A 13,312-nucleotide genomic window follows, 5' to 3' on the forward strand; every position below is an offset into this window, starting at 1 on the left:
AAGAATAACTTCAATTGCAATTGTCTAAATAAAAGTCCTTAATTTGGGGGTAACTAAATATATAATATGTCCTTTAAAAATTTTTTCCTTACCTATATTTTTTCAACATAATTCCACTAACGTTTTGACCACATTTGTGGTCTAATCACATTTGTGATTAGAAAATGAACTTAGTGAAGAGGAGAAGGGAGCCACAGTGAGTTTCCAGTGGCCACATACTAGCCAAGCCTTGTCAGGAAAAGTTCCTGGGGCTGAAGAGCCAGCTGCATTGTTCCAAGATGACTATTTCAGTGGCAGAATTTTGCCCAAGCATTGCCAGTTTTGGTTCCTCAACGAGCCTCATTCAACAGGGTCACCTTTGAATCTGTCAGCTACCTAATACTCTTCCAATAAATGTATTTTATGCTTCAAAAATAAATAAATAAATAAAATGGTAAAAAAAAAAAAGAAAATGAACTTACTTTACCTGAATACTACGATATTAATTAAATAAAGTGTGGCATATTTGTATAATGGACACTTAAAATGTAACCATAAGAGTTGCGTTTTCAAAGACTATTTGATGATTTGGGAGAATGTCCATAAAATATTTCCAAACGGGGACTTCCCTGGTGGTGCAATGGTTAAGAATTCACCTGCCAATGCAGGGGACACGGGCTCGAGCCCTGGTCCAGGAAGATCCCACATGCCACAGAGCAACTAAGCCCGTGCGCCACTACTGAGCCTGCGCTCTAGAGCCCACAAGCCACAACTACTGAGCCCGCGTGCCACAACTACTGAAGCCCACGCACCTAGAGCCTGTGCTCCGCAACAAGAGAAGCCACCGCAATGAGAAGCCCGCACACCATCACGAAGAGTAGCCCCGGCTCGCAGCAACTGGAGAAAGCCCACATGCAGCAATGAAGACCCAACACAGCCAAAAATAAATAAATAAATTTTAAAAATATATATATTTCCAAACGGATAAAATAGACGCTATAAAATTGTACGTGTACACTGTAATTTCATTTTTGTGATACATACGTATGTTTGCATAGGCACAGAATAAAATTTTGGAAAGACGGCTATTTAATTGTTCCTAAGAGTTATCTTTGAATGGTCAGATTGTGAGAGATACATGTTTCTTTCTTTAAACTTTTGCCTTTTGCAAATGTTGCACCATAAATATTTATTACTTTTATAATAACATAAGAAAATATTCTTCTTTTTAAAAATGACCTGTAATTGATTTTTACTTTTTTGGTGTTTTTTACATCTTGGCAGAGATCTAAGTGTAGGTTTGTAATATCTCCCCTCCCCCATCATTGCTCTCTCCCTTACAACTTCTTTCATTTCGGCCATTCATGTGAAACATTTAAGAACGTTATCATGAAATCTAAAGAAGGATAGCATCTGTTTGCAAGTGATTACATGGACGTATTCAAAATGGTATGCCTTACCAGCATTTTCTCAAATAGACTAAAAAATTGACAGGTCCAAATCTCTTAAGGGGGCTATGTGGTGAACAGTAAACTCAAGTCTACAATCTGGCCTCCTCCTGGGAGTGTGCCTCTGGGCAAGTCGTCCTACCACTCATAACCTCTGTTCCTTGCTTGGGCCCTAAGGGAATGCTTCTCCACCTCTAAGGCCCAGAGGACCCTGCGAGGCTGAGAGGGTGTCCGAGGGGTCTCAGCAAGGCTGGTGGCGTTTGGTCAAGGAGCTCTGTATTAGTGTGCTGGGGCAGCCATAACCAAGTACCACAGACTGGGAGGCTTAAACAACAGAAATTAATGTTCAAACAGTTCTGCAGGCTAGAAGTCCTAGATCAAGATGTTGGCAGAACTGGTTTCTTCTGAGGCCTCTCTCTTTGGCTTGCAGATGGCCATCTCCTCCCTGGGTCTTCACATGGTTTTCCCTCTGTGTGTGTATGTCCTAATCTCCTCTTCTTAAAAGTCATATTGGATTGGGGCCCATCCATATAACCTCCTTTTACCGTAATTACTTCTTTAAATGCCTTATCTCCAAATACAGTCACATTCTAAGGTACTAGGGGCTAGGACTTCAACATTTGAATTCAGCTGGGGGGAGGGGGTGGAGCACAGTTCAGCCCATAACAGGTTCCTGTCAAAGAAACGAACACAGTGAGTAGAAAGACTAGCTCTGATAGAAGCAGGAGAGTCCAATTAAAGGCATTATACAGAACTACCTGCAAATTTCCTGAAATATAAGTAGAGTTCCATTTTCTTCGCAACCCTTTTACAGCAGGGCACTTCTTAACAAAGGTGCCCCTCAGCATGGGGGATCTTTTGTATATTACCCAACAAGCAAAACCGCTCAAACTGTCATGCCAGCCAACAGCTCATAGTTCAATTTTAGCAGCACCCCACTTCTATCCATTAGAGATTGTTTACACACTTATTTGAATATTTTACTGCATTTTGCCCTTATTATGTCAAATAAAGGTGTAGACAACGGGAAAATGACAGACTACAGTGATTAGACACATTAAGTCTCATAACCTTACTACAGTTGACACAAAAATGGGAATTGTCATTTGAGCTTGAATCAGGGACTCTCTCAACTGGAGTTCACTGAACTTAAGCTGATGTGTGTACATCTGTGACAGAAAAAGAAAAAAAGCTAAAGAACACAGATTAGGTTCCAAAACCAGATGATCCAAGATTGGACCTAGAAGACAAGATGTAACTTGGGAAGTGTGTCTTAGCTCTCAGAGAATGGAGTTTCCCTTGTAGCATCCAAATACCTTATACCACCTTCATACATTTAACATTTGTACAGTTTTTCAGGAACTGCCTATAGAAAAGAACTTTCCATAGCAAAGGAAATTTTCTACACAGAAGAAGAGAATTCTCTACAGGAAAGTAGGAAACTACCTAATACAGTTCTTTGCTAACAGTGTTTCAGTAAATTATATTAAACAACTCTGGTGAGCATGATTTATCAAGTACCAAGCCACATCACTGAAGCATACTTTCTGCACAAGTTCTGAGTCACCCCTCCCTCCTCATCCCCAGACATTCATATTCCATGGATTCAGCTTTCATGATTCTTAACTGTATCTCTTCCTTTCCACCCCGACTTTTCTAGCTCAGATATTTATCACCTCTTAAGTAGAGAGATTCCTAAATGGGTTCCCTAACTCCAGTCTCCTCACATCTAAACCTCTCATACTCCACTGCCAGATCATTCATTCGTTCAATCAACAGGTATTTACTGAGCCCCTACTATGTCCCAGACAATACGCTGAGGGCTGGGGATTCTATCTTGAACAAAGCAGGCACACCCCTCGAGGTGATAGTCTAGTGTAGGAGACAGCCAATTGCTAGAAACAAATAATTACGATAAACTAGAGTCATGAGTGCTTTGGTAGGTAAGAACACATGCTATGAGAGCAGGTAATTGGGAGACCCAAACCAGTGCAGTAAAATGAAAAAAAAAAAAGTTGCTGTTAAAAAATGATTATTGCTATACATATTCTTTCTTGGGGAAGATCAGCAAAGTGGGAGATGGTGGGAACAAGGAAGGAACAGACTTTGACGGGGTAATCAATACTGTGAGGTTAAGATGTTTCTTAGACATCTGAATGAAGATATCAAAAAGATAAGTGGATGTGTGAGCCCGGAATACAGGACCTGGGATGGAGATAGAGAATTGGGGGTTGTCATGATTTAAAGACATGGAATTGAATGAGACCACCTAGAGAAGGGAGAGAAGGGAGGGAAGGGAGGGGAAAGAGACAGGTACTGACCTTATAGAGATCCAGTATTTGGAGGTCAGAAAGAAGAGGAACCAGCATAATAGATGGAGAAGGAACAGTCATTGAGGTAAGAGGCAAGGCAGGAACATGCAGAATCACAGAGCACTAGAAAAGCAAGTGTTTGAGAAGTGAAGTGGAGTCTTTTCAAAAAATGGTGCTGGGAAAATGAAATATCCACGTGCAAAAAAAAAAAAAAAAAAAGAATTTGGATCCTTATGCTACATATCAAAATTAACTCAAAATGGATCAAAAATGTAGACGTAAGGGCTAAAACTATAAAGCTCTCAGAAGAAAACATAGGGGGAAAGCTTCATGACATGGAATTGGCAATGATTTCTTGAATATGACACCAAAAGCACAGGCAACAAAAGAAAAAATAGATAAATTGGACTATATCAAAATTTTAAACTTCTGTGCATCAAAGAACACAATCAGTAGAATGAGGAGACAACCTAAAGAATGGGAGAAAATATTTGCAAATCATACGTCGGATAAAGAGTTAATACCTAGAACATATAAAGAACTCTCATTCAACTCAACAACAACAACAAACCCAACAATCCAATTTAAAAATGGATGAAGGACTTGAATAGACATTTCTCCAAGGAAGATATGGAAATGGCCAACAAGCACATGAAAAGATACTCAACATCACTAATTGTTAGGAAAGTTAATATCAAAACCACAGTGAGATATCACCTCACACTCATTAGGACAGCTACTATCAAAAAAAACAGAACAGGGGCTTCCCTGGTGGCGCAGTGGTTGAGAGTCTGCCTGCTAATGCAGGGGACACGGGTTCGAGTCCTGGTCTGGGAGGATCCCACATGCCGCGGAGCAACTAGGCCCGTGAGCCACAACTACTGAGCCTGCGCGTCTGGAGCCTGTGCTCCGCAACAAGAGAGGCTGCGATAGTGAGAGGCCCGCGCACCGCGATGAATAGTGGCCCCCACTTGCCGCAACTAGAGAAAGCCATCGCACAGAAACGAAGACCCAACACAGCCATAAATAAATAAATAAATAAATAAATAATTTTTTAAAAAAAACAACAGAACATAACAAGTGTTGACAAGGATGTGGAGAAATTGGAACTCTTGTACACTGCTGGTTGGGATGTAAAATGACGCAGCCACTAAGGAAAAGAGTTTTGGAGGTTCATAAAAAAATTACATATAGAATTACCATATGATCCAGAAATTCCACTTCTGGGTATATACTCCAAAGAACTGAAAGCAGGGACTTGAACAGATATTTGTACACCCATGTTCATAGCAGCTTTATTGACAATAGCCAAAGGGTGGAGGCAAATCTACATGTCCATCAACGGGTGGACGGATAAGGAAAATATGCTATATACATACAATGAACTATTTCACAGCCTTAAAAAAGAAGGAAATCCTGCCACATGCTACCACATGCATGAACCTTGAGGACATTACGTTAAGTGAAATAAGTCAGTCACGAAAGGACAAATACTGTATGATTCCACTTACATGCAGTACTTAAAGTAGTCAAAACCACAGGGACAGAAAGTAGAATGCTGGTTGCCGGGGCTGGAGGGAGAGAGGAATGCGGAGTTGTTGTTTAATGGGTACAGAGAAAAGACTGCTGGAGACTGGCTGCCCAACAACGTGAATGTGCCTAACACTGCTGAACTGTGCACTTAAACATGGTTAATATGGTAAATTGTGTATCACATGTATTTTACCACAATCTTAATTTTTTTGAAGGATAAAAAAATGAATAAGTAGTCCATTTTACTAACAGGTTGACCAAGATGAAGACAGAACTGTCTGTGGCAAGATATGGTGTTGGAGGCTTTGATAAAGCCCTTTCAGTACAGTGAGTTATGGAGCCTTATGGAAACGTAGGGAGGAGAGAGACCAGGAGGTGAGGAAATCAAGCGAGTGAGGACACATGACTTCTCAAACTTCTTAGCTTTGAACAGAAGCACAGAGATGCGGCCATAGCTGGAGGAGGAGGTGGGGTCAAGGCTGGCAGGGTGAAGATGAGCAAGATTAAAGGCTGTTCATGGGGAACCGTGGTGCCGCCGTTTGGGTTCTCCGGTCTTATGTATTGAAACAAGTGGTTACGGCCTTTTCTCCAGCAGAGCACAGCTGCACAGGGGCAGGGGCAGAGTTAGTGGCTTTAACCTGGCTTTAACCAGGTTGTGGTTTTTTATAGGCAAGGACAATAGAGGAGAGAGAGAGGCAAGAGGTTTATAAGACTTTGCAAGGGAAGGCTTAAATGCCAGGCCATAGAATCTACGCTGCACAGAGAGGGAAGTGAGGGTATGAGGAGGGGGATGGGTACAGAAGTAGAGGCTGCACTGTGGTCTGGGACTTGCCTGGGTGGGAGTCCTGTTTAAACAAGTGAGCTGGAGACACAGGAGGGAAGGATCAGAGAGCAGGATGCCAGAAATCCAGATTTAAGAGGTGGGGCAGTTATTGTCCATGACTTTGCGAATGGGCGGCTTAATCAGGTCAAATGAAAGGTCTTTGGAGCCGGAGGTCAAGGAACTGAGAGTCCAGAATATTGAATGGACCACCTAAATTGATGCTAAAGTCACCCTGAAGAATGACAAGACAGGAGGAGAACAAAGAGCTAGAGTAGGGGGAGGATGTGAAGCAAGGGGGAAACAGCATGTGCAAAGGCCCTGGGGTAAGTGAGAATATGTCACTTTGAGGAACAGAAAGAAGTTCATTAAGGATGGAGAACTGAGTACCATGGGGAAGGTAATGGATAGAATGCAAGGCTATTTTTGTGAAGACTTTGGAACACATGCAAATGAGTTTATTTTTTATCCACAGGGAAGCTATTAAAGGATTTTAAGTAGAGAGAACTACAATCAGATTTTGAAAGATCACGCTGATAAATAAACTGTTACATCAGACAATGGAGTATTATTCAGTGCTAAAAAGAAATGAGCAATCAATCAAGCCGTGAAAAGACATGGAGGAGCCTTAAAGGCATATTTCTAAGCGAAAGAAGCCAATCTGCAAAGGCTACATCCTGTATGAATCCAACTATGTGACATTCTGGAAAAGGCAAAACTATGGAGACAGGAAAAAGAAAAGATCAGCAGTTACCATGAGTTAGGGGAGAAAACGGAATGAATAGGCAGAGCACAGGGGCTTTTTAAGGCAGTGAAACTACTCTGTATGCTGCTGTAATGGTGGATACATGTCATTATAGATTTGTCCAAACCCACAGAACGCACAACTCCAAGAGTGAACCCTAAGGTAAACTATGGACATGGGCAATAATGTGTCAACATAGGTTCATCAATTGTAACAAACGTACTCCTGGCAGAAGCCAGTGCAGGAGGCTGGCTGTGTGGAGGGGGCATATGAGAACTCTGTACTTTATGTTCAATTTTACTGTGAACCTAAAACTGCTAGAAAAAATTAAGTCTGTTTTTTTTTAATCACTCTGGAGTGCTGTGTGGAGCATGGATGGGACAAGGGTAATCCTGGAGAAAGGAAGCCCTGACAAGAGACTATTGTTGCCACCTGCTGAAACGGGGAGCAGAGAAGAGGAGTGAGTTTAGGGACTCGGGGAAGGGCATAGTGAGTTCAGTTGTGGGGTGGGGAGAGGCGTGTGAAATCTGAGTTTCCCGGAGCTGAAAGGAGTCCATGCCTAATACTTTTTCCATCATAAGCACTAAGCACAGAAAAAGCCACGCAGGGTGCACCCCTGCAGCTCTGTAAACACAATCATCATAGCCAAGGCCAGCTCAGGCCTGTTTGCACGAGGCCATGTAGCATGGTGGTTGAGCTCATGGACGCCAGAGCCAAACTTCCTGGTTTGAATCTTAGCTCTGCCACTTACCAGCTTGGACAATTTATTTAACCTCTGTGCCTCAGGTTCTTTACCTATAGAACGTTGAGTATGAGCAGTACCTACCTCATAAGGTTGCTGTAGATTGAGTTAGTACATGTAAAGTAGCAAGGAAAGTGATGAATCATCAACAGCATATGAGCCTATGCTATCAATACTATGAATACTCACTACTTTGAATAAAGTTTAGCTCATATATTTACTCCATTATTCATTCATTCAATAAGTATTGATAGATTCCCCACTACTGGCACTCAAAGATAAATCATATCCTAATTCTACTCTCAAGAAACTTAGACACAGAGATTAAGACATGCAAACTTTACATTTTCAACCCTAATCTGAAGAACAACTTGAATTAATAAATGACAGCAAGTGTTATTGGAACATATGCATCACCACAAAGAAAAAAATTCAAATACTTTTGAAGTCAAAGCGATGTATTTATCTTCCTTCATATATATAATCTTCCTTTTTATATAGCTGTCTTTAAATGATATACTTAACTTAATATATATTTTAAGTGTGTGTATGCACAAATACATACAAGTATTTCACCTTGCTTTGCTTTTAAAAAGCCAAGTACCCAGAGAAAACCATAATTCAAAAAGACACATGCACCCCAATGTTCACTGCAGCACTATTTACAAGAGCCAGGACACGGAAACAACCTAAAAGTCCATCAACAGAGGAATGGATAAAGAAGATGTGGTACATATATACAATGGTATATTACTCAGCCATAAAAAGGAATGAAATTGGGTTATTTGTAGAGATGTGGATGGACCTAGAGACTGTCATACAGAGTGAAGTAAGTCAGAAAGAGAAAAGCAAATATCATATATTAATGCATATATGTGGAATCTAGAAAAATCTTATAGAAGATCTTATTTGAAAAGCAGAAATGGAGACACAGACATAGAGAACAGCAAACGTATGGATACCAAGGGGGAAAGGCAGGGCGGGGGGAGGGGGGGATGAACTGGGAGATTGGGATTGACATGTATACACTACTGATACTATGTATAAAATAGATAACTAATGAGAACCTACTGTATAGCACAGGGAACTCTACTGAATGCTCTGTGGTGGCCTAAATGGGAAGGAAATTCAAAAAAGAGGGGATATATGTATACGTATAGTTGATTCACTTTGCTGTACAGCAGAAACTAACACAACACTGTAAAGCAACTATACTCCAAAAAAAATTAATAAAAATAAATAAATAAATAATAAATAAAAATAAAAAGCAAAGTATTTGAAGAATGACAGTCAATGCTAGAGAACCAGGCACTGACAAAACCAACTGTGTACCCAGCCAAATAATCGATGGTATAGTGTAGTGATTAAGAGCACAGAATCTGCAAGAAGACTTCCTGAGTTTAAATCCCAGCTCTCCCACTTACTAGCTGTGTGACCTTGTGCAAATGAGACCTCTTTGTACCTCAGTTTCCCCTTCTGTAAGATGGGAATATAATAGCACCTCATGCCTCTTCAATAAGTGGTGCTGGGAAAACTGGACAGCTACATGTAAAAGAATGAAATTAGAACACTCCCTAACACCATAAACACAACTAAACTCAAAATGGATTAAAGACCTAAATGTAAGGCCAGACACTATCAAACTCTTAGAGGAAAACATAGGCAGAACACTCTATGACATAAATCACAGCAAGATCCTTTTTGACCCACCTCCTAGAGAAATGGAAATAAAAACAAAAATGAACAAATGGGACCTAATGAAACTTAAAAGCTTTTGCACAGCAAAGGAAACCATAAACAAGACAAAAAGACAACCCTCAGAATGGGAGAAAATATTTGCAAATGAAGCAACTGACAAAGGATTAATCTCCAAAATTTACAAGCAGCTCATGCAGCTCAATATCAAAAAAACAAACAACCCAATCCAAAAATGGGCAGAAGACCTAAATAGACATTTCTTCAAAGAAGATATACAGATTGCCAACAAACACATGAAAGAATGCTCAACATCATAATCATTAGAGAAATGCAAGTCAAAACTACAATGAGATATCATCTCACATCAGTCAGAATGGCCATCATCAAAAAATCTACAAACAACAAATGCTGGAGAGGGTGTGGAGAAAAGGGACCCCCTCTTGCACTGTTGGTGGGAATGTGAATTGATACAGCTACTATGGAGAACAGTATGGAGGTTCCTTAAAAAACTAAAAATAGAACTACGATACGACCCAGCAATCCCACTACTGGGCATATACCCTGAGAAAACCATAATTCAAGAAGAGACATGTACCACAATGTTCATTGCAGCACTATTTACAATAGCCCCAGGACATGAAAAGCAACCTAAGTGTCCATTGACAGATGAATGGATAAAGAAGATGTGGTACATATATACAATGGAATATTACTCAGCCATAAAAAGAAATGAAATTGAACTATTTGTAGTGAGATTGATGGACCTAGAGTCTGTCATACAGAGTGAAGTAAGTCAGAAAGAGAAAAACAAATACCGTATGCTAACACATATATATGGAATCTAAAAAAAAAAAAAAAAAAGGTCATGAAGAACCTAGAGGCAGGACAGGAATAAAGACGCAGACCTACTAGAGAATGGACTTGAGGACGTGGGGAGGGGGAAGGGTAAGCTGGGACAAAGTGAGAGAGTGGCATGGACATATATACACTACCAAATATAGAACAGATAGCTAGTGGGAAGCAGCCGCATAGCACAGGGAGATCAGCTTGGTGCTTTGTGACCACCTAGAGGGGTGGGATAGGGAGGGTGGGAGGGAGACGTAAGAGGAAGGAGATATGGGGATATATGTATATGTATAGCTGATTCACTTTGTTATAAAGCAGAAACTAACACACCACTGTTAAGCAATTATACTCCAATAAAGATGTTTAAAATAATAATAATAATAATAGCACCTCATACAATTGTTGTATGACTTAAATGAGTTAATAAACGTGAAGCACTCAGAATAGTAAGAACCCCAAAAGTACTAGCTATTATCATGCAGAAATATTCCACGTGCTTATTTATTTGTAAGCCCAAATCAGTGTTCAAGTAATTTTATTGAACTCTGGAATATGCAACACTAACAAAGGGAAACGCTAGATTTTACAAGCAGTGAGTTGGTACAGTCATTTCTCATGAAGTAAGGGCTGTTAGGCCATGTTAACTGCAAGGTGTTGCCAGTCACTAGGCCTCATCTTGAATCTGCCACCAGAGGGCGCCAACAATGGGTTTCTGACAAAGCTGTGCAAAAATGAACACTGGAGGGCTTCCTCGTGGCGCAGTGGTTGAGAATCTGCCTGCCAATGCAGGGAACACAGGTTCGAGGCCTGGTCTGGGAGGATCCCACATGCCGCGGAGCGGCTGGGCCCGTGAGCCACAACTACTGAGCCTGTGCTCCGCAACAGGAGAGGCCGCGATAGTGAGAGGCCCACGCACCGCGATGAAGAGTGGCCCCCGCTTGCCGCAACTGGGGAAAGCCCTCGCACAGAAACGAAGACCCAACACAAAAAAATGAACACCGGGAAAGGCAGAAACAGGTCAATTTACACCAGAATGACTTCTGGGTCTACTCCAGTCCCTCTGAGGCAGGATATTTTCTTTACACTTAAAGGTCCAGTTTCGGCTTGGAGAACTTTCTGGTCTAATTTTTGATTGATATTTGTTTGAGTTTTAAGCCACATAGCCCACACCTTTTTCTAAGAGTCACGTTGTCACCTGACTTGTAGATTTGGTTGCAAGACGCATACTTTCTCGTAGATGGTGAGCTGGGTTCACAAACCACCAACGGTGGGCCCAGCCCACTCCCTAAGGAGTTAGTGTGTTCGTGCTGTACCTTTTTTCCCCCACTGCACAGGGAGACACTCTGACTGAATCACTGTCCATATTATTCCATATTACTCAAGTGTAAGTAAAAATATCTTTAAGCGTGCATCTTACTTGTACCTAATAATTGCATATTCTGGTGAGTCACTTTTTAAATCTACGACTTCATTGTAACATTGTACTTCCCCATTTATAGCCTGCTTTGTAATAAATTATCTTTTGTAATTTCCCAGTCTCCATTTTTAATAACCCAGTTAAAACCTATTCCAAAGAAAATAGATGCATTTTTATATTTAAATTTTATTCATTTGTACATAGGCCAGTATTTTCATCTTTTTGGCAGCTCCATAATAACATTTTAGATCCACTTGTTATCTTTTATTATCCACACAGCATCATTTGCCATTTTTAAAAGTTAACTATTATTCAGTCACACACTGAATTCCTTGTATTGTTCGGGAAATCATTTGAGGAAAATGTAACTGTTAAACACCTGAATGGAAAAGAAACTTGGATATTACAGTTGCACAAAATGTGTTCGAGTTCACTCTCTGCAAGAGCTCAGATCTTAATGGGTTTTGAGGCCGACATTATCCGGCCCCATTTCCTTTCTGGTGTGTCTCCTGCATCACTCTTCCCTGCTCTTTCTACCCGGACCTCCACATCAGCCCATGAACACACTGGGCAAACCATCGTCTTGGAGCTTCTGCACTGTCTGGGGCCTCTTCCTTTTTTGCTCTTTCCCCAGATAACACTTCCTTACCTCAAATAGCACCCCTTCAGTGAGTTCTCTCCTGACCACCCTATGTGATATGAAACATCTTCAGCACCCCTCACCCCCCATCCCCTGCTATTTTTTCCCATAACATCTGTCACTTCTATCATACTGTGTCATTTTCCTTACTTTTTATGTATTGTCTGTCTCCCCCTCCTGGAATATAAGCTCCACAAGAGCAAGGATTTTTGTTTGCTTTGTCCGTTTTAGGACAAAGGGAGCCTAGAACAGTGCCTGCACATAACGGGTGTTCAATAAATACTTTTTAAGCTAACTGAAAGATATTAATAATATAAAAATATCCTGAGTCATAAAATGTCTCTTTACCATTTATATTATGAGTATCGCATCTATCATCCTATTTGCAGTTTTAGCTAAAACTGAGGTTTCTGCTAATCATTCACTTTGAATGGTGCTTAGATTTTGAAAAAAAGAAAAACTAGAGCTTCAGCTTCAAACCATTCCCCTTCCAGCATAATCACGAGGTCAGATCTTCTGGAAAAATCCCTCATGCAGGGTCGGAGGATCCCACGATACCTGAAATTTCCATGTGATGTTTTCCCTTTTCATGTGGAGAGTGGAGCTGTCAGGCTATGACTCTTCTCCATCATCTCTAAGTCTCCCCACAAGACTCTCCCCAGACACATTGTACTGCACGTCTGCAATGGGGAGGAAGGCAAGGGGAGGCTGCAAAAGTCCTGTTCATCTAAAAATCACGTTCATTTTCTCTGTGTGTTTCTATAAAACAATCAAGATAAATCAGTCCCTCAACGCCCCCAAACAAATAAGAAAGCAGTGACTGTCTTTCACCATGGCCCCCAATTTCTCCCCTGAAGAGAGTAATAAAAAGAATCAGATGTCACCAAAAGTATGGACCATAAAAGAAAAAAATTTTTCATTAATTGGACTTCATTAAAATTAAAAACATTTGCTGTTCAAAAGACAGCATTAAGAAAATGAAAAGATAAGTCACGGCCCAGGAGAAAATATTTACAAATCATATAACTAGAACAACTTGTATCCAGAACATTTTTTTAAGTCTCACAATTCAATGATAAGACAAACAACCCGATGGGCAAAACAATGAGCAATGCCCAATGCCCAATGTTAA

Source organism: Eubalaena glacialis, chromosome 8 (genome assembly GCF_028564815.1).
Source record: "Eubalaena glacialis isolate mEubGla1 chromosome 8, mEubGla1.1.hap2.+ XY, whole genome shotgun sequence".
In the NCBI taxonomy this organism is placed as follows: Eukaryota; Metazoa; Chordata; class Mammalia; order Artiodactyla; family Balaenidae; genus Eubalaena; species Eubalaena glacialis.